Source organism: Arvicola amphibius, chromosome 9 (assembly GCF_903992535.2).
Source record: "Arvicola amphibius chromosome 9, mArvAmp1.2, whole genome shotgun sequence".
Lineage (NCBI taxonomy): Eukaryota > Metazoa > Chordata > Mammalia > Rodentia > Cricetidae > Arvicola > Arvicola amphibius.
The window spans coordinates 18,110,312-18,133,906 of record NC_052055.2 but is presented as its reverse complement, the minus strand read 5'-3'; positions in this window follow the sequence as shown (position 1 = coordinate 18,133,906).

Genomic DNA, 23,595 nt, shown 5'->3' with positions numbered 1-23,595 from the left:
TGTGACCAAAGACTTAGCAGGGAACCAGTAGTACCTGCCTTGTGGTGATGAGCCCTCACTGTCTGAGCTACCCCTGGAGGTGGATTAGAGACCCAGGAGCCTCACCTTTACCTGGCAGTAACAATGCCCTTCCCCAGCTCTGTGTTGCGACAGTATCTGCGAGGACAACTATTGCACAGGACTTTACCATAGTCTCAGTGAGTCAGAGGCTATGCTCCTGTCCTATCCACTGTGTCAGTGAGGACACATGAAGAGTCATAGCACACTACCCCTTCCCAGACAGGAACACATGACTGGAGGCTTACCCCAAATCCCAGTTGTATCAGGTAATAATAAGGAAAGCCTTCCTAAGTGTCAAGTGGAAAATTCGAACTCTTACCCTCATCTTCCTGAGACGGCCTATAAACCTTTTGTTCCTCCACAGTGATGTCAGAAGAAGATGACTGTAACAGGATTTAAATGAAATTCATAATCTCTTGACATAATTCCTCAAGTATCTGAGTTTCTATTTAGAATAGCTCATCAGACCACAAGCTAGGAAGATCTCAAACTAAATGAAAATAAAAACATGACTATTGACACCAAGAGGGCAGATATGTTGAATTCTCTCAGAGATAATTTTAAGGTAGTATTATAATGTTGCTTCTGGTATCTTAAGATGCTATACAATGAGTAATTATTAACACTACAAGGGGAAAACTAGAAAGCCTAGCCAAAGAAATAGAACATTTGTGTGGCCACTGAGAAATTCAAACACTCTACATTTAATAATAATTCACATCAATGATTAATTAAAAATACCAGTGCACTGAGAGTGTTGGCATACATTTTTAATTCCAGAACTAGAGAGGCTTATAGAAGAAGATCATGAGGTCTGCTCCAGGCTAACCCACTTAGTGAGGTGCTTCCAAAAGTGGAAAAGAGGAAGGCAGGGAAGAAGGAAGAGGGGATGTAAGACTATGAGATTTAATAAAATCCTAACAAAGATCTAACACAGATACATACAGAACATTCCACTTAGTTCACACAAACCTTTTTCTAGGATGTACTATGTGTTACATTATGCGATAAGTCATACAATGAATGTCATCAAATTTAAGACTAGAAAAATAATGCCAGATTTTGTGTGTGATTACAATGGAATGAACCTGAAAAATTAGCATGTGTATGTATGAATTACAACACACGTTTGAACAATGACTATATGTCAAAGTAGACTTCTTACATGAGAACTTCCATCATTTTCAATGTACATAACCTTACTATACTTCAAGAAAATAACCCTTACATTAATTCCAGCTATTAAAAAAGAATTTACTAGAATGATTAGAGCAGAAAATGGAAAAAACAAAAAGTTTTTTAAAATATCACTAAAGCTAAGAGACAGTTTTTTGAAAAGATAGCAAAAACTGAACTTTAGCTAGACTCAGAAAATAAAGGTGTTAAAATAATAAAAATCAGAAATAAAAATATAAGTTATTGCTGCTACAGAAATAAAAACATCAGAGGAGATGCTCATGAACAGTTAAATATCAACAAGCAATTTAGAAATGGAAACATTATCAAAAACACTCAAACTACCTGGTGAACCATGAAGAAATACAAAATCTTAACAGAATTCTAATTAGCATGTACTTTAAATCAATAAATTCAACTTGAAGAAGAAAAGCAATCCAGATGGGGAGCAAGTGAATATCAGCAAAAAGTTAGAGGCAATTCCAGTTCTTCTCACATTATTCCAACAGAAAATGAGGGAATACTTTTAAATGCAGTTCATAAAGCATTTCTCTGATATCAAAGCTAGCCAAACCAAAGGAAAACTACAGAGTAGGGTCCCTACTCTATGAATATAGACAGAAACCCTCTGTCAAGTTAATAAATAAAAGTAACAACAAGTTAAAGGGATCATATTCCACAACCAAATAAATTTCATCCCTGGAATTTAAAGGCAGCTTAATACATAATAATCAGTATGATGTATTACCTCAGCATATTAAGAGTTAAAGTCACAAGAACATCTTATTAGAGGAAGGACAGACTATGCTTGACAAAACTAAACACTCACTCACATCAAAATGTTTTTATCAATTGAGAGTAGCAGGAGTATAGTCAACAATATGGATGAAGACCAATTAATTATCACTTTCAAGAGTGAAAACTTACAGCCTTTCCTAAGATCAGGTATACATATTTCCCATGACCACTCTCTTGTCCATCCAGAGCAATCAGGAATAAGTAGCCAGAGAAATACTGAAAGCACCTCCGGAGCAGGGTCATAAAGGAAAAGGTGAAATTAGCTATTGTAACAAATAAAATGGACAGAAAACCCGGGATTCCCTAAAATAACTGAAGTTAACTCAGTGAAGTTAACTACCAGCTCACTTTCATCCTTTCCTTTCCAGGAATGTTAAGACTCACACGGACTGAAAACAGCGTCAGTCTCAAATGAAAGGACAAATCTGGAAGCATCAACATCTGATTTCAAAATGTATTATGAAGCTGCACTGGTCCTGCCATTAAGACAGTCGTATGGATCGATGGACTAAGAATATAAAGCCCAGAAACAAATGGCCATGTGTATGCTTGACTGACTTTGACAAAGCTACCATGAAATCACAATGAGAAGACAGTATTTCCAACAAACATCCCTGGGAAAACTTGATATTCACACGCAAAAATGAAATTGGTCTCACATTACACATAAAAATCAAGCAAAAAATTGAATAAAGATTTAAATGAAAGTCATGCCACAGTACAATTAAAAGACAATATGATAGAAATCTTCACAATGTTTTTTTTTTTACATTGATTTCATGGACTCTGCTATAGATCAAAGCAATAACAACCTGAAATAAACATATGAGATTATCTCTAATTACAAAGCTTCTGCACAGACAATGAAACACTTCACATATGAAAACTACACTTGTGGAGTGAGAAAAAGTTTGCAAACTATATACATAAGGGATGAATCATCGTATATCTAAAGAACCACAACTCATTAACTAAAGAATGATATCTTCCTTTTAAAAATTAGTCAAAGATTTGAATAGAGGTTTCTCCAATGAAAACACTCACTGTGTCAACAATATATGAAAAAATGCTTTTATCACAAATCATCACATAAATATAAATCAACACAATAAAATATTGAATTTAATACATATATAAATGCACACAGATGTTTCTGAAACTGAATGAAAACAAAAACACAGGATGTAAAATGTGTGGATGGTTTCTGCAACAGTGCTGTAGGGAGTTTATAGTGCTATGCTCTTTTATTAGAATTGAGGAGACATCCGAAGAAGAAACCCACAGTTTTAGATACCTACATATTTTTATAAATTTATCTCTCATATATTACATCCTGACCTCAGTCTCCCTTTCTTCCACTCCTCCCACTCTCTCCCTTACCCCTCCCCTCTCCCCCAGACCCATTGCTTCTCCATTTCCCTTCAGAAAAGAGCAGGCCTCCCAGGGATATCAACCAAACACAGCATAACAAGTTACATAATAAGACTAGACACATACGTTCTTATCAAAGCTGGAGAAAGCAACTCAATAGAAGGAAAAGGGTCTCAAAAGATAAATTTAGATTTACTAAAATATTCTTACTACCCTATTGCAATTTAACGGACTCTCTGCAAAGCCACTCAGTTGAGTCTACAGCTATCTCCTTTGCCGTCTTAAACTCTGGGTTCAATATCTGCATAACTACACATATCTTATTCATTTAAGAACTGTCTGTGTGAAATCTGGTAATGTGGGTTGGTTTGCCTGAAACTTTGTGTGCTGTCTCATTCCCCAAGCTGAAGACAAGAGTGATGTGCTCTCTTCCTTTTCAAGTTTTCTGAAACAGCACATCTTGGAGGCATATGACTCTGTGATGAGAACTCAGGGTGTCCTCACCCCAGCAGGAATCATTACAACTTGAGAAGTCCCTACAAAGCAGTGGTGATCTTGTGATGAGTAGCAAATTGCCCCTCAAGCAATAGAACTTTCTCTGGAGTAAGCTAGTCTTCCTACAGACTAATCTGAGACAACAATAGGAAGCTCCATCAAGACTGTTAGAGGAGGCAGCTATGAAAATCCCTTGCCTCCATCCTTAATTCTTTCATACATATTCCTGAAGGTCACCTTCGTGTTCAAAGGCTGGGACATAGGATGTTGTCCCTTGTTTCTTCCCTGAGGGTCACATTGAATAATAAATCCTTCCTTCAGGAAATGGAGGAGCAGTGGACATGAGGGAGAGGACATATTGGGAGCTGGGAAAAGGGGAGAGAGGGGAGTCTGTGGCCTGTATGTATTGTGTGAGAGGAGAATAAAGAAAAAAATCCTACCTTGCTTCATAACCATTCCATGTTTCTAATTGGCAGAGTGATCTGCTAATATTGACACAATAAAAGGTCATATCCCTGCATTGGGACTCTGGTAACACTATTAATTGCTAAACATTTTGCATCAAAACTTAATGGGGTCAGCCACCGTGGGATGTTGAAATCTCTAAGTTCATCTATCAAAATGAAAATGAGCTAATGGCACTGACTATTGAAGAATGTTTGGTAGTATACTATTAAAATATCTGTGTGTCCTATCTATTTCTCTATCTCTCATCTATCTATCTATCTATCTATCTATCTATCTATCTATCTATCTATCATCTATCTATCTATCTATCTATCTATCTATCTATCTATCTATCATGTATCTATCTATCATGTATCTATCTATCTATCTATCATCTATCTATCATCTATCTATCTATCATCTATCATCTATCTATCTATCTATCTATCTACCTATTTATCTATCATCGCTCTATATCTATATCTATCTATCTATCTATCTATCTATCTATCTATCTATCTATGTTCTATCCATCTACCTATCTGTATTTGGTTCTTTTCTGTTGTTGCAATATATAGAATACCTGAAAAAAACCAAAGCTTAGTGGCTTATTTTGCCTCCCATTTCCAGATGCCTCCTATTTGCACATAGGTCAAGAATGGAGTCTTGTGGAGAAAACTCTGAATATCCTTGAGAAAACTTCAAGAAACCAAGACAAGAGCCTTTGACCTCAGTTTCTTCAAAAAAATGAATGGTTCTTGGATTATTCTTTTGTGCCCCATCTCAGGCGTAGATGATAAGAATGATTTTACTTCAGATTATTCATTACAACTGGCTAAAGTTATTTGTTCATACTCCTTTATGGAAAAATGTGTTTTCACCCCATGCAGCTTGCTGGCCAAATGTGGCTTGCTCTTATGGTTGGATACTCATGTGACTCCACTTAACCCTTAACAAATAAATTGTCTGATGCTTTGAATAAAGTTGGCTATTGCATGAGACTTTAGTCTGCTTCATCTATCAACTTCATTTTCTGAGGTCCCACAACCTCTAGAACAGTAAACAGGCTCCCATGGCAGCAACCAGCGTCATGAGACTGGTCTGGTGGTCAGGGGGCAAAGAAAGTAAACAGAAAATGGGGCAAACCTATAAAACCTCAAGGCCCATCTCCAAGTGATGTACTTCCTCCAGCAAATCCTGACTTCTAAAGGTCCTATAACCTTTCCAAACAATGTTTTAACTCAGAAGCAAGTGTTTAAATATATGAACCTATGGAGGATGCTGTCTATTCAAAACACAATATTTTCTGTTTTGTTCTATTTTATGTACAAGACAGCATGTTTTATGTTAAAGATGAATCAAATACTATTGCCACTAGTAAACTATATGAACATAGTAGATAGGACATTTATTCCTTCCTGAAATAAGTTTTCTAACACTTTCAAAAAACTTCAACCGTGACTAAATAGTGAAAAAAGCAAAGCCAGTCTTAAGCATCACTCAACCAACGTTTTAGAGGTCAGTAAGGAAATAGCAGGTTATGTGGGAGCATTTGCTAACAATCCCAACAGCTATGACACACCAGTGGGGGATTGAAGATTTCAAGTCAGCTTGGGCTACAGAATGGGACCCAGAATGAAAAACACAAGGGATGGAGAAATTTCTCAGTCGTAGTGCACTTACCTAGCATAAAGCATGGTCACAATTTAAGACCAAGCACTGCAAATAAAAAGGAAATCATGGAGTATTTATTCTCCAAATAGTATGCTTCAGCTGTTAAAATAGGGGCCTCCTACTTCTATAGCTACTCTTAAAAGCCTTTTTTAAAAAAACAGTAGAATTCTTTTAAATTTTTACGGTTATTTATTTATTCTCTTTGTGTGTGTGTGTGTGTGTGTGTGTGTGTGTTCAGCAACTTTGTGAAAATAAGAACAATTTGCTGGATGGAGTTGGTTCCCTCCTACCATGTGGGTTTTGTGGGTTGAACCTTGTCAGCAACTATCCCACCCACTGAGTCATCTCCCTGGCCTCCTGCAGAGGGATTATATGTGACAAGGCAGTGGTAGGAAAAACATGGTTTAGGTAAAAGGTTTCCTATATGCCATGCACTGCGGCCCCCGTCTGCGCTCTATGCGCTAGAACCCAGTCTGCGAGCTTCAGGCAAGGGGCTGGAGGTAGAGGAAACACACGCAGAGACAGACCAATACACGGACCTCCAATCGCTGGTACAAAAGCCCCTCTTTAATAGCACCTTGGAGGCTTAAATACCCTGCAGTCAATGGCCAACAGGTGAAAATCCCATCTTCTGATCCTCTCGGCTAGGCACAGCTTCTAGTAACTTCAATTAGAAGGCTCTAGACAGAAAAGAGCAGCTGAAGGCCAGGACTCAATTGGTCCCAACACCTATAACTTAGACTTGGCATGTTTTAATACAGCAAATCACTTCTGCTCCACATAGTTGTTGCTGGTTAAGGGTTGTTTTCTCAAAGGCACTCTTGTGCCTTTCAACAAAATAATTTCTTAACATGAGGATTTCTTTAATACCAAGGAAAATTATGCTGTCAGCATTTGTATCTTTTAGGATACCTGAGTCAAAGTCTTAAAAGTATTATGTATTTAATAAATATTGACCAAAGAAGCTAATGAATGAACTAGTGATCGCTTAATACCAGTGCTTGGACGTTCCAGGAGGCACAGGGCAACAATTGCAATAAGTTAAATTTTGAAGGAGGAAATAATAAGCATTGAAATAGTAGAGGAAACGCCATTTGCTGCAAACAATGTGTGTGTGGCTTTGATCCTCCTAATCATGCTATGATAAGATAACGCTGATACCTCCGGCTCAGTCTTGTACCTGAATACTCCAGCACTCAAGGAGAAAGTTACTCTGGAGTCTAGGAACTCTCTTAATTCCTCCATTTGTCCAGGTTAATGGTTCCTTGTTCTGTTATCTCCTGGTGGAAGAACAAGAAAGCACCCACGGAGAGACAACCCAGACTATGTCTCAGAGACTCCCTTGATCACTACCATCTGGTGCAACAAGGGTACTAACCCTGCCCCCAAAGCAGAACCTCCTGACTGGATCATGTCCTAAGAAGCCACCTCTCCAACACATCTCAATGCTGGTTAATTTTCTCAAGCATTTCAGAGGAGATTTTTGAAGCCACAAGTTCTCTCAAATGAGTATTTGAAACTTTAAACAAGGAGGTTCCTGTGCTTTCACTGAGACTTGGAGATTCTTGACCTGGCCAGCTTCTTAGGCACTTCACACTTACTGCTAATGCTTAGTAGGTACTTCACACTTACTGCTAATGTTTAGTAGGTACTTCATACTCACTGCTAATGCTTAATAGGTGCTTTCAGAGGAACTCTCTGTAGGCACTGAAAGTCAGATCCACAACTTTTAAGTCTTCAGGAAGAATTGACTATTTTTTTAAAAAAAGAAAACAAACTATCTTTTTTTTTTATTTTACACATTAATGCCAGTTCCTACTCCCTCCCCTCCTTCCATTCCCTCCACCTTTCCCCTCACCCCTCCCCATCCACTTCTCAGAGAGGGAAAGACACATTGCTTTGGGGAAGGTCCAAAGCCCTCCTTACTAAATCTAGGCTGAGCAAGTTATCCTTCCAAAGAGAATGAGTTCCTAAAAGGCCAGTATATGCAGTAGGAATAAATCCTGGTGCCACTGCCAGTGGTTCCACAGTTGACCTCAGTCATACAATTGTCACCCACATTCATAGGGTCTAGTTTGGTTTTATGCAGGTCCTTCCCTGTCTGGCTGGAGTTGGTGAGCTCTCATTAGCTCAGGTAGACTGTTTCAGTGGATATCCCCATCATGGTCTTGACCCCTTTGCTCATATTCTCACTCCTCCCATTCTTCAACTGGACTTGGTAGCTCAACTCAGTGCTCCACTGTGGGTCTCTACTTCTGTTTCCATCTGTTGCTGGATGAGGGTTCTATGGTGACATCTAAGATACTCATCAGATTGACTACAGGGTAAGGCCAGTTCGGGCACCCTCTCCACTATTGCTATGCTAAACATTCTCATTGTAATGAAAAGAACAAATTCTTAGGCACACTGTCATTTTTAAACTTCTGGTGTTTTCGACAGCACTAGTAATTACAGTTAACACTTATTTCAGACCTATCGGAACATTAAAAGAATATCATTGCTTATATCCCACAATGTAATTTGAAGGTAAACTTTCACTTCCATATCCAATTTACATAGAAGAAATTAAGGCTTAGGCAGATTAAGCAATGCTCCCGGACCATGTAGAAAAAGCAGCAGTTGAGTTTAGCGCCCTCACTTTTCACTGGCTACCAGTGTTCCTGAGTGAGCCCAGTGGATTAAAGTACTATCTGGTAACCTACTGGTTACACAGACTTCATGGTGTCAAAGACAACATAAAGCCATCAACAGGAAATGTTTTCAAACTGGCAGTAGCATCTTGCAAAAGAGGCAGTGTAAATCTTCCAATGGCCAAATAGTGTTAAGGACAAAAGCTGTAACTACAAGCAGCTGTGTGGAAAGAGCACAAGGTTCTCCTCCAACATTATTGAAATCTAAGCTCCCAGGCCTCTGGAGTGCATAAGAACTACTAGGAGGCTTTCCAAATATTCCAAACACGTTTCCTGGAGCCACTAAAAGTTCTGATGAACTAGGCGGGCCTTGACGATTTGAGATAATTGACATTTGTTAAAGCAGCCTAGAACATGTACTGAAGACCTGACCTTTTTGAAAAATACAGATTTCTATTTCTTTTCACCTGTGACTTCCAACGCTACTTGTCTCTACCCTTAAAACCATTCCCCATACGTAAACTGCTTAATTAAAAGTCTGGCCATTTTTATATGAACAAACAACAGGTATGATTTTTGAGAGACATTACAAGAGTAAAATAAACACCCAAGTGTATATCCATGCTCAAATCTCATACCCACGATGACCTGATGGATAAGAAATGTTGAAGTGCTATAAAGAAGATTCTATAGAAGAGACCATTTCTAGAACTCAGGAAAATATAACTTCTTTGTAAAGCACCACCATTTCTTGCTTTCATTATGAAGTCACCCTGATGATTAGGAAATGACTAAAGCTTGGAGTGGCACTTCTTGAAGGGAGTGGGTTGGCAGCGGTAATGCTTGCCCTTAGGCATTGTTGGAACGATGATTCCCATAACTGGGTGTGCACCTGGCACCTTTCTTCCTTAAAGGGCGGAGACTTCACTTGACACTATTAGTCCAGAAAATTTGTCACTTGAATTTGTCTGTTTTCTTCTCTCTCTCTCTCTCTCTCTCTCTCTCTCTCTCTCTCTCTCTCTCTCTCTCTCTCTCTCTCTCTGTCTCCCTCCCTCCCTCCCTCCCACCCTCTCTCTCTCTCTCTCTCTCTCTCTCTCTCTCTCTCTCTCTCTCTCTCTCTCTCTCTCTGTGTGTGTCTTTTGTTTGTTTGTTTGTTTTTTTCTTGTTTGCTTTTTGAGACAGGATTTCTCTGTGTAGTCCTGGCTGTCCTGGAACTCCTTTTGTATATCAGGTTGACCTCAAACTCAGAGATCTGTCTGCCTCTGCCCCACCTCTGCCTCCTGAGTGCTGGCTTAGAGTTTTCTTAGGCTGAAAACTTCTGCATTATTCTAAAACCATGAAATCAGGTGTCAATACCTGAGTAAAGAGAATGTAATGAATTCTTGGAGAGTCTGACATCCCCAGAATTCTCTAGAGAAACCAAGTGTTCCCTAAAATTCTTTCAAATTTCTTTCTAACCACTAATATTTAATTCCAAATTATGTCTGAAGTAAAAGAAACTGAATGTGTGCATCATTAGAGAAAATAACAGTATGTTAGTATTTTCCTCTTTTTCTGAAAAAAAGGCACATATCATAATATCTAAATAATTAAGAAGAGTTGAGATTTCACGGTCTTTTCAAAGATGCCACACTGTTTCTCTTGGAATGGGACTTTTAGATTTGTGTAAACAAGTTTGGAAAGCAGAAGGGAGCTTCTGAAATCATATGCTAATGTCCGAATGTGTGAATAATTTTGGGGACATGGGTACTTTTTAAAAACCAAATAATAAGGAAGGTTCCTTTACTCAAGAAAGTTTAGTAACTATAATCTCAACTACGAGATAAATTACCATCTAACAAGTTACTCATTCAAAGCATGAAGTTTCTAAGATTTTCATGAGTTAATGAAACAACACAGAATTTCTAAGGAAAGTTATTGATTTCTTTTACTTATTGTTCTAATTACATATTGGCAAGTGGCTGCAAATGTCTGTATCATAAGAATTATTGTTATAACATTTTAGTGCAAGGTACACAGGCCAAATCAAGCTCACGATGCCTTACACATTTGGCATCTGTGGTGACAAAGTATGAAATCTACCCTCCCTGTGACAAGTACTTTATTAAACTATTGTGATACTAAAGACTATATCTATGATGTACATACTTAACATTTCCACAGCATATACATTCCAAAATCTTCCCATCATTACACCTATATTGCAGACAACCCCTAACTAACACTTCTGAACTTGTTCACTTAAGTATATAGCCTTCTTGATTAACATGATAACTCTTAAGGGTACTCTTATCCTTTTCTGTAGCCAGCATCTGAAATGTCCAAGTGAAAACGATGTCATTTGTCGCATCTTCTAACCAGAAATTTAATGAGCAGGGAGATGATTCTGGAAAATTAAATAGGAATATAAAAACTATAATATATATCATGTAAATTCCCATATAATCTCTCTGTAGAATGTCAAGACCCTATGCCATGACAGAGTGATTCTTCCTCCATTTAAAATAAATGACTCAAGGCTGGAGATACTGCTTAATGGTTAAGAGCACTTGCTGCCCTTGTAGAGATCACTGGTTCCATGCCCAACACCCAAATGTCAGCTTGCAACTGTCAATGACTCCAGTGAAGGGTGATGAGACACCTTCTTCTGGCTCCCATGTGCACCAGGCACACATATGTACATGCAGGCAAACAGTAAAGCACATAAAATCAATGCAAATTTAACACCAGTAGAAGCGTAGGTTGGTCTTGAACTCGTGTTCTCCCCAGCGTCAGTTGCCCAACTTCTCAGAGTGTGAGTGTGGGTCACCAAGACTGATTTGAATTGTTTACATTTTTGGGTTTAACATGAGTCATATAATGGCTTGGAGCTGGTTTCTTCTTCCCTTATGGAGAGGGTGCTAATAGATGTCTAGAAAGGGTGCGTGTAGTGGTTTTTTGATTTCCTTCTCCATTCTTAAGATCTTATAAAAATAACTCAAAGAATCTTCAGAGCCTAATTTGAAATGCTCAGAAATTGGCAAAATTTGTAACTCTGCTATGATGACCTCTTCAAAAACTATGTTGAGGAGAAAGGAAATCCTCCTCTACCTGCCCCAATAAAGCAGCATGCATGTTGATCTCTTCTGATATGTTCAGTCTACTTTCTTGGGTGTGATAGGTGCTTAGGTCTCCCACAATCCCACTGCCAAGTCCAGTGGACACCACTAACATAGAAATAACCTCTACAGTTGTTTATTTCTGAATTAATTATAGGACTGTTAAGAGGAACAGTTTGCTAGTCAGCTTTCTATGTCATTTTGGAAACCCCTGGTATCAACCAAATTGGAAACTTAAATAATAATGACAATAGTTAATAATATTAGTAATATTAAATCATTTCTAAATAAATTATTTCTCATCATTACTGAGCTTACACGCTGTTTTAATTCTTACTGACCATTGTTAGAGAATTTGGCTTAGATCAGGGTTCAGAGAGGATGGGTTCCCCAGGAGCACTCTAGTCCATTGGTCCCTAAACAGGACATTACCAAGCAAAGCAAGAGGATTATTAGGCATAGATTTGCTTCTGGTGGAGGAAGCTAGCTGGTGCAGAGAGAGAGTGTAGCAGCTCAATGGGGCTGCACACAAGAATCAGGCTTTTTATGACATTCAGCTCCAGACATTTCGGGCTCCTTTGCAGAGGACAGGTTTTCATGTCTGTTCTATCTCTTCCATTAGTCCTACATGCATCTCCTCGGGTCCTTTGTTTTATTATTAGCATCTTAAGTGTCCACTCTGGGCTTCATTGGCAGCTGAGCCAGAGGTACAGGCTGCTTTTGCAGTGCCTGGCATGGGAGGGAGACGTGAGGAGTGGGGGAGAGTGGAGGGGATGGAGTAAGGAGATGCAGGGGGGCTGGGCAGACTCCAGATTTCTGTTCTGTCAGCCTGTTTTCACATGGACTAATTTTTTAAAAACCGTGCAAAGCCTTCTGGGTCACACTTTTAACTGTATCCCCTGCCTCATTATCGTAGTGGAAAGCATATTGATTCTAATGTAGAAAGCCAAAAGTTACCAAATGTGTGTCATATTCTCTGGGTCTTTTTGTTCTTTGCCATAGAAAGCATTAAATATTTCCTACAGCCATGCTTCAAATAACATGCTGACATCTGTGTTCATAGTTCAAGATCTCATTTCTATCAGCGACAGTTTGTATTAAAATCTTAAAATTAACAAAGAAAGCACAAAGTCACATACCACTGCATTTATTATACATAAAATAAAATAGTATTTTTTTCAATCCTTTCAGGAACCCAAGATTCTTCAACATTAGTTACAACAGTACTAATGCATTATTTTTTTTATCTTTCCCCTTTGCTACCTTGATGCACAAAGCAGTGACTAACCTGCCAGATTTTCAGGGGAGCAAGTCAAAGCCCTGAAGTGGCCCCCAGACACACTCACGAGTGAAGAACAGAGTCCTTTGAGAACCCCTACGTGAAGCAGTGCAGATTCCTGACCCATTGTCAACCCTCGACTTTATGAGTTCTTACGACTCTGAAAATGTGGGAAACACATGGAATAGCCGTCTTCCCTGTGCTTAATGGTCATGGTTGTTGGTTGGGTACTGTACTGGACACTTAGATCCCAAAACATCATTTTTACTTGAATTAATAGACAGACTACTATTATGTCATTGTTTTTTATTCATTTCTTTAAGTATTAAGCTGGGTATCATTCTGTAGGTCAGGTTGGCCTTGAACTCAAATCCCTCTGCCTCATCTTCCCATGTGCTGGGATTATGGTTGTATACTAATAATGTTCTGCTTTAAGGATTTATTCTAATTCAATAAAGCAAACCTACCACCACAGTGTCAAGGATTAAAAATGTCTGCTGCTGATGGAAATGCTGAGGATCCAGGCGAAAATGTCTATGTGGGAAATTCGCACATACAATTGGTGTGAAAACCTCCAATATTTGAAGATGTAGTAGATGAGCTTGAAGGTGATGTTAATGACTGAATATGTTTTTTAATAGTGGAAAATTAATAATTTGAACAGCTGAATAACCCAGTAAACCAATAGGTTTCAGTATTGACATGTGATACTGCCATGTCTAGCTTGAACTCACGGTCTTTCTGCTTCAGACTCTCAGTGTCTAGAACAATAATCATAACACACAGCACCGATCAGGAGACGTATTTTAGATAACAAGTATTTAAGGGGCGGAGTACCGAAAGTTCACTTCTGTTTCTGTAGATTCGGCAGTGAAACCTCCCATGCTGTCAGAGGAAGACTATTAAAAACATTCATACATTTCAAATGGCATAGGTGTGAAAAGACCAACTTTGTTCTCATGTAGCTCTATCAAAGCAACAGCTAAATCCCAAGCAAATGGAAGAGTGCACCTTTCTTCTGTAAGACCAAAGAGTAAGTGCACACACACAGAGAGAGACACCCCCCAAATACACACACACCAAACACACACACACACACCAAACAACAAAGACAGAGGCAGAGAGAGGGAGAGAGAGAGAGAGAGAGAGAGAGAGAGAGAGAGAGAGATACATAAATGCACCTTTTCCATGATTTTTTTCTCCACTTGCAACTACAGAATTAAAGACCCAGAAGAGTGAAGCACTTCTATGATCCCGCAGACATCAAATATCAAAGGTGTAATTTGAGCAAAAGGACTCTTATTGTGAATCCCTTATCTTCTAGCTTTAAAATGTGCTAGCCTTTTCTCTCTTGCCTCGGTGGGGGAGGGGATGGCAGAAGTGCACAGATGCAGAATCCGAGTTTATTTCAGCCCACAGCTGGAGGACACGCAGCATTGCTTTATGGGTTATGAACTACAAGGTAGAAACAACACGTGTGTTTTTCTTTAATAAAGAAGCTCAGTTTTACAGGTGTTCTGCTGCTTGATTTGTTAGCATAGGTTTGGTTTAGCATGACTAAAAAACAGGTAGGGCGTCCTGATTTGCAGACACTTAGGCTGTTAGAGATTTAGAGATGGGGGCTATGAGGCTCTTTGGGGGTGTTATAGGCAGAGATTGACACCCTACAGTTTCTACCCTATTCCTAACTCGGCTTGATTTACATTATAAGTCTTCGTGTAGAGGTTGGGTAATGCTTTAAAATAATAATTTACCATTCCCCAAACCCTGAAAAATCAGGAAGCTCAAGTCTGATTAAGCAAGATGAAATTGGGCTCTGAAATTTAAGCCAGTCTTTGCAACACTTGAATCACCTCAATCAGAGGCTGAAGTCAAGAGGGTTGTTGGGGGAAATGAGGAAGTAGCCTGAAGTCACCCACCAAAGCAATGCTTCCCAGAGGTGAAATGACCAGGTGCTTGGGGGTGGGGGAAGGGACTGGCTTTGCTGGCCCAAGTCTAAGGGATGGGTCAGCTGACTATCTGACACTGTAACCGAACTCTGTCACACTATTCACAGCGCCCGAATTCCACACCTGTCCGATGTGCTAAAAGCGCCACTATCAGTTCATTATGCCTTTCGGTTTCTGTCTGGACTTTGACTGTGGGCCAAATTCATATTCGGATCTTATCATGCATCAATAACACAGTCACCAAGATGCAGTAGACTTAGAAAGAAGTCCACACCAATGGCGTGTAGAAGGGAAAGAAGAAAAGGACGGAATAAAAGAAAAAGAAGTAATAGACAAATAAGGCTTTACCAAATTACTTTACCCTACTTCGCAAAGACCAAGTTACTGAGCAAATTCGCTCATTTTTTCCTAAACAGCGCCACCTACTGTCCATTTTAACTCATTGACCTTTTTCTATTTCCTTTTTACCTTTTACTTTAGGTGGGGGCGGGGGTTGGGACCGTCAGGGTCAAGGGAAAAGAATGAAGGGGCTTGGACGCCTGCAGGTTTAACCGGGAAAACAAACTGTACAGTCTTGGCCGCATTGAAACTTTTTTCCAAGTATTCTGAAATCATTAAAGGCTCTCAAGAAGCTAAAGTCACTTCAGCGGTCTTTGGAGATGGCTGCTTCCCTTCTTTATAAGTTCTCATGTTTATTGCCATCATCATTATACGTTTCTTTCGCAAGTGTGTCTTTTGCATGTTTTCATATCTGGAAATCACAATAAAAAGAAATTTTAAAATGTTTTCTCTTTTCATTCTCAGCCCACCCACAGCGAAAACTTCAGCAGCAGAGAGGCTTTGACGCTTGCCTTCAGCCTAGAGTCTGGGGTTGGCGGAAAGAAAGGGTTAATAAATGGCAGACTGGTCGCCCTCTTTTTAGCTTCCTAGGCAGTTTGGGGAGGTTCCAGGTAGCGCGGGAGCGCGGGAGCGCGCGCATACATGTACACACACACACACACACACACACACACACACACACACACACACACCTCTCGCTATTCTGTCCAGGGCAAGTGATTTAGCGGAAGAGAAACATTTGGACTAAAATAAATCTCTTATATGCGAGAGGGAGTTTATCCAACCGAGGGAATCCTTTTTACCGAGACAGACTTCAGCAGTATTTGCAAAGCAGGGCTCCCGCTCTACCGCGGGAGGAAGGGAGGTGGGCAGCATCTGTGCGCTGAGTTTCTCTGCACACGTTAACAATCAAGTTAATTGAATTCATTGGAGTTTAGAAGCGGCCTCTAGCTCTAAGAGGGCTTTGAATGGCCAATTTCTCTCTCGCCCCCCCCCCCCCACCTCTCCCCGCCTGCCATCCCGCCCAGTCCCTCCCCCTCCCCCCTCCCCTCCGGCTTCCCCAGTCCACACCTCCCTCCTCCACTTCCCTCTCCCCCACTCTCTCCGTCCTATTAAAACACCCACCGGCTCACTTGTTAGGACCCCCTTAAGTTGGAGGAGGCAGAAAGGCAACAACAGCGAGGAAGGAGAAGTCAAGGCGTCTGGAAAGAATTACCCAGTCCTGGCTTCGAGCAGCCCATTGAAAGGGGGACTTGAACCAGGCAAAGACTGCTCTCTCCATGCTACGCTTCCTAGGCTCTGCTGAGTCTTCACCGGGCTTTTAGGTTGATGTGAAAAAGAGACTTTGCCTTATCGGAGGGAGGGGGATTGGAGCAAGTAGCAAAACAGGGGGAAAGTTAATTTATTTTTGAAAGCACGTTTAACAAAACGAGTTAGAAGATTTCAGTACAACGGAAATAATAAGAGAGCATATTAGTTCAATTTCTTCTCAAAGAGGGGAGAACCAAACATTTAAGTCTCCCCCATTTTTTTTAAATGATGTTTTTAAATTTCTTATTTTTTTTGGCCGGTCGTCTCAAATTCATCTGATTTCGTATTACCTCAATTTTGGAAACTGCCTTCTACGACCCTCCGGGACCACACAGACAGGCTGAGGACGAGTTTATGAGCAGGAGCCGGACAAGGTATGTTACACAGACGCATATTGCCAATCACTATCGAGTCCCGCAGCCTATCCTGGCTTTTATCATCTCTGCGCTTTAGCCAGAAATCTGCTGCCTCTCAGGGCGCGCAGGTAACTGTGTAGCGGAGGAAAGCTGCTTGTCCTGAGATGTACTTTTCCACTGGGCATCTTCCGGAGCGTCAAAGGGGCTCCGGAGCTAGAAAACAAGGGTTTCCACTGTTTAAGGAAAATGCATTCCGTAAATGTCCTTACCTTCCCACCCTTCCCTTTTTTCCTACCCACCCACCCACCCCTGCTACTATGTGGGCAGGAGGAACACCCTCACACAGTTCTGTGTGTTTTAAGGAAAAGAGCTCACTTTTGGCTTGCGCTGAAAGGGTTAAGCGATCCGGGCTTCTAGCCCTGTTGGGCAGAGACCCCAAGGAAGAAAAGTCCTGCGCCACCTCCTCGCTACCATCCTGGTTCAGCCACTCCCCCCTTTTCCAGGGCCTCCACTCTTTCAGTTTCCAAACTCCATTTAAGTGTCAGGCGGGGTGATCCCGGCTCAGTAACGCTGCGGAAGTCTTTCTGAGGCGAGGGGTCCTAAGGCAGGCGGTGGCATTCGCCACTGGGGGCGAGAGGAGGGCGCGCGCATCCCTCCTTGCGCCCGGCGGTCCGCCCGAAGCCCAGAGGCAGGGCGTGCGCAGGGACAGCCTTGCGCTCAGGCAGCTGCACCCTTTCCCGAGCCAAATACGACGTGGCACGGGGCACGCTGGCGATTCTTTCCTCTGCTGCAGCTGGAGACACCGCTATGTGGGGGAGTTGGGGGCTCTGTCCCTAGACCCTTGCCCAGGGTGGGGTTGAGGGGCCCCGGGAGCAGGAGTGGAGATGGGAGAGGAGCCAAAGGCTGGTTTGAGACGGGATAATCAACACCTTGGGCGGAATTCGTCACGGTGGTTCCCGCCCAGAGTGAGCCAGGGCTTAGAAATCGGCCCCGGTGAACCCGAGGGCGGATCTGAAAGGAGGGTCTGTGCAAGGGTGAGAACTTCGCGGAGACAGAGGCGGTTTCCTCCGACCGAAGAAAGACAGCCCAGGGGAAACAGCTCTGAAAGACCATTACAGCTGGGAAGAAGGGCTGAGGCGGAGGTGGTGTCTGAGCATGAGGGCTTTGGAGACCCAGGTCATATTACACAGTCCTAGGTGCCAGTTTCCATCAGCATTGCTCTGGACATCCCCCAAAGGCCAGGGCACACTATCCTGACTCAGGTACCCCTAGCCACTAGGGAAACCAGCTGCAGCAACCGCGTCCAGGCTTGGAACACGTAAAAGACCAGCCTGCCCCTCCCCGCCCAGCTCACTTCATTATCTCCTGGGACCCTTTGCTGCCAAATGAGTCTCTGAGGCAGCTGCACAGAAACGCTACACTCCTTCAACCCACATGGCTGGGCTGGGATTGCATTTGATGTCACACCCTGGGAGGGGTGTATGTGATGCAATAGATTTGGAGGCTCTGATTGGCCAGGAAGGATTCCCCCTACCCCTACCCCACCTCAACCATGCACTGGAGGTCAGAGTATATAAAGAGAGACACTCAAGGTCTGCTTAGTAAAAAGCGAAGGAAGCCATTAGATTAGCTTCCTTGAAGTGGTGTGGCACATACTCGGGAGATCAGCCTTCCCGCCCATTGTAGATTTCAAGGCTTAACCTGGGATTTCCTATTAAAGAGAGGCATATGGCAGAACGCCTTTGGAGGTGTTAATTCCGGTTGTGATTCATTTTTAACAAGTTATTTTAAAAAAATAAATATTTGAATAGTCGATACATATTTGATCTTAGAATATGAGGTTTTCAAATTGAAAGATGCATGTCTGTGGAATGAGCTAAAACAAGTAGCCATGACCAGCAACCTATTTACGGATAACGTTTACATTTGAACAAAACAATTAGGTTGAAGGTAATTCAAGTTTATAAATTGTCGTCTTTGCCTTCCAACCTACGCAAATGACTCATTCATAAATTTAATGTTTACATTTGTCTAGATAAGATTAGCTATTCAAATAAGATCGTGTTTCTGAATACAAGCTATCTTCTCCCAAGAGTTTGCCTAGAGTAGTGGTTCTTTTACATTTCCAGTGAAAATTTAGAGACATAATACCCAGCTGTAGCATATACATGTTATTCCGGACAAACCCAACTCCTATGTGGGGGTTCTGGATTCAAGCTTTGTACCTATTCTTGCTCCCTTACCCTTTACTAGAGTTAGATGACTTGACACCCACACTGTAACTGCATTGATTTGATGCAGTTTAACGAGGTTGTTTCTATTATATCTAAAACCAAATCCAAACTTTACCGAATAAACTCATCAGTGTATACAACTCTAGATATATAAAACATTGGTGATTAGCATCAAATGTGACTATCACTCTCCAGGAAGTAAATACTCTATACAGTCAGCTGTTGTCCAGGGAAACAGGACTTGTGCAATGAATGACTAAGAGATAGTTACTAGAAAGTAAGGTAGCTTGTGGTACCCCTTTCTGTTGGCTCTGTAGAGTGTAATGTCACAGCAATTATCTTTACCAACTAAGATTTTTTTGATGTCCTGATTACTTTTCTCCCTCTGTTTCTCTCTCCCTCTCTCTTTCCCTCCTTGCCTTCCCCCCACCCTGTCCTTCTCTCTCTCTCTGTTTTCCTCCCTCCCTTCCTTTTATTCCTTTGATGTGGTCTCACCAGGAAACCCAGACTTAGCTCAGTCTCCCAAGTCCTGAGCACCACCACACCTTACTGCAAGATTTTATAAAGCATTAGCTCCTTTGAATTTTTTTTAAAAGCACGTATCTTTCTCTAAATATTTCCTAACTTGGACACTGTGGGGGAAAGCCTTTGTTTGTGATCTAGGTGGAGATCCCCTTTCAGGAAGTTGTTATTACACACTATCATTTTTAAATCTGAGAACCAGTAACAGGGAGTTGAGTGTTATTAATTACCTGCATCTTGCAGGACGTGCAGTTCAGAGATTAATGTAGTGGGGGACTAACCCATAGGCTGCTCCATGTCTCCATGTCTTTCTGAGTTATTTTCATTGTTGCATACCCAGGCTGTGTTCTTCTAGAAGCTTCAAGGATAGAGACTGCGCTCTTGGAAGTGGTTGTGTTAGCTGAATAGGGATAGCTCCCTGCATAGAAGATCCATTGCCATAAGTTGCCACAGCTTGACTTTCATCATTTTCCCTGTCACAGAAACTTCTAGAATGAGTACCGACTTGCTCCATATGGCTTTGCATTATTTCACAGAGTCTGACATTTGTGCTGCACTTTATCACATGACATTTTGACCTAGAGAGTAAGTTTCTAAGCCCAAGTATTGGTAGTCAGGAAGATTGCATGTCAACTCCCTGGGATTTTCCCCTCCATTGCAAATGCCGCGCAAGATGGCGCTATTCAGGAGCCACTTACAGTTTGAGAAGGATGACGTCCTTCTAGTACATGAATAAAATTGATGGTGCAATGGAGAGAAAGTTGAAGCCTGAAGTCTCATTAGTGTGAAGAGACGATTAAATGGCTTTGTATTCTGATCCTGCCTAGTGGGCTCCAGGGTGTTTGGTAGGAAAACAGAGGTGAGACTGGAGACTGAAGGGCAACTTCAAAGAGAATTCAGGTCAGAGGGTAAGATAAAGGCATTGATGTGTTCCACTATGAAGAGTTTGGAGGGCTTCAGGTGGGTATTTCTAGCTCAGATTTCTAGTTCCAACAGGTAAGAGAAGGAAATCACATAATGGACCTCAAGGTGAAGGAGGACTTGAACTCTGTCACTCCGTGACCGCTAGCCCAGACTTCACTGTACGTTAGAAGCTTTTGATACTCTAGTTGCAACTTATATCAATGAACTCTGAATATTGTCCCAGCAACACACCAGTTGACTTTATATATCTATATATCTTTAGGTCAATAGGAAATACATTAACATTTGGGAATCAATAAATTTTAACCTTCCATTCACTATCCATTTTTTTGTCCATGGCTAGCTGGCAGAAAGCTCTCATGTAGATATCTTTTATTATGAAGAAGCAAGTTTCCATTACACTAGCTGACGCTACTCGTCAGCAACAATATTCCCAGTTCTAAAGACTGTACTTAGCATATAAGGCCTATAGAAAAAAACGAAACACTTATAAAATATTTAAATGAATTTATGGTAAGGCAAGTTTATGTTCCTTACAGGTTCTATATATTGGTAGATTCTGGAGCAATATTTTCAGTAAAGAAATAGTCTTTAAATGTCTCTTGTCATCTCTGTGTCATAATATGATGATATATTGGTCACAAGTTAAAGTCTTTAACGGATTTAAAAACATAACGAGGAGGAGAGGGAACAGAAATAGACTTTATAATTATTATTCTTTATTTGCCTAAAAATTGGCTTGTATCAACAATAGTGACAAAAGAACTATTTTTAAATATATAAATATATATATTTATATATATAAATATATGTGCACCATATTTCAAGCAAACCATTTTATATGTGCTTCATCCCTCAAAATGGTATTATTCACAAGCCTTTCATAGACCAGGAATGAAGTTCAAGAAGTGGATACCAATAAGAATTTTCTGCCTATTTTCATGGAGTGAATATGGTAAAGACCATGGAAATGGAGGATTTAGTGTAATCCATGTTTATCTATGAGACGGATGGCAGCAATACTAAAATGCTTAAAAGTCTTAATGCTGTTTCTCAGAATTTGAAGTTCCATTATATCAATTGAACTGTCACATAGTGTCCTCAAGGAGCTTTCAAAAGTTTGTGTAATGCAACCAAGCTTACATTGAATCAACTTGTTCTAACCCCTAATTCTTCTGTTCTGTTCATTATGCCACATTTTATTAATTGTTAACTAACAAGTAGCAGTGGGTTATAAGACCAGACAAATGAAGATAATTAGGTCATTACTGGTAAGAAAATAGCACTATAAAGATTTAATTGAAGGCTAGTTCTTTTTAAGTATTTAAATAGCTTCTCTGTAAATCTCATTATCTCCTTTGCACTCCATATGATAAGTCCACTGCATAGCTTAAGAAATTGAAGTCAGCTTATTTTATGTTCCTTATTCAAGGTTACCCAACGATTAAATGGAGGAGCTGGGATTATATCTCAACTCAATCTGTTGCTTTTGGCCAAATTCTATGGGGTGAATGACAAAGCTGGGATTTGAACATAAGTATATCTGATTTAAAACTTTTGCTAATCTAGCCAATACTTCATAATCTCTCCAGCTGAAGAAACAACACATATGCACACACATACACTCACTCACACACGCACACACACACACACACACACACACACACAATCACAACCACAGTCACACGTCATTAGAGCCAAAATATATAGCTGTGTGAGGACTAATGAGCACAATTGGACTACAGGGGATAGCCTTTTGGTGCATAAAAGATAATCTTCCTATCCCTCATAGCCCTATACTCATAAAGTTGTTCAGATTGTGAGTCATAATTGCTCTGGATGCTCTCGGAGGCCATGCCTATCTTTGTCTTTATTATCTTTATTGCCCCCAAATCTTCTAGAGCAGGTCTGGGACTCCTCACAGCCATTCAACTGTACACACTGGGAGGTACCATCTGACCTACTGTCTGCTGCTTTCCTCAAATGCTCCCCAGAGCAAATGTGGAAGGACGCTGTGTGAAGTCTATGGGAACTCAGTTCTCAACATGGTACTAAGACAAAGAGAACAGCTGATGTCCTCTCTTTGTCTGGTCTTTATGACATAAAAGGTCAAGGGTGAGGATAGGCTCTGATGCTTTCTGACCCAGGGTTCCATGTGGGGGAGATGGATTACAAGTAAAAGCTTCTGTCTCTGCCACAGGTGGTAGCATTGGAAACAGTGGTCTCTTCCTCATGGCGAGACAGGATTTCTGCTGCTGGCATTAAAATTGCACTTGCTTAGATGGGCCAGTATCTTATTTGGAAGCAATACTGTTCTTTATCCCTTTAGGTTGAATGCATATGGGGAAGTATACAAGCCCAGCAGTTTTTTAATATTGCCTGGCTATATCTCTGAACCCATATGTTTGTTCATTATTGACACACCACAATGACAGCGACACAACTTAAAATTCGTTTCTAATCTTCCCTTATGCCATCCAGGTTTTTTTTTTTCCTTTTAGCTAGAAACAAAAGTTTTCTCATAAGGATTCAAATTTTTCTCAGCAAATGCTTTCTGGATTTAAGGCACTGTGTGGGTACCATGCCTGGTTTGTAACTTTGGGCAGGTAATTTCAATACTCAATGTCTTGGTTTCTTTGTCATATACATGCATTCTTATGTGTGATTAATAATATGTTTGCTACCTCAAGACATTAAGATGAAACAAGATCATACCTTAAAGTAAAACAAAAGCCTTTATTTTCTCCTTAAAGCCTAATAAATGACAAATAACTATTAGCTGCCAATACATAGTGGATAATGATAATAACAGTTTTGATTACATTCACTCATTAGAGTGAATACTATCTGTAAATTAGGCAGTGTTTTATGTCATTACATATATTAGTGAAACAGCAGATAGATAAATATCTGGATGGGCAGATGATAGATA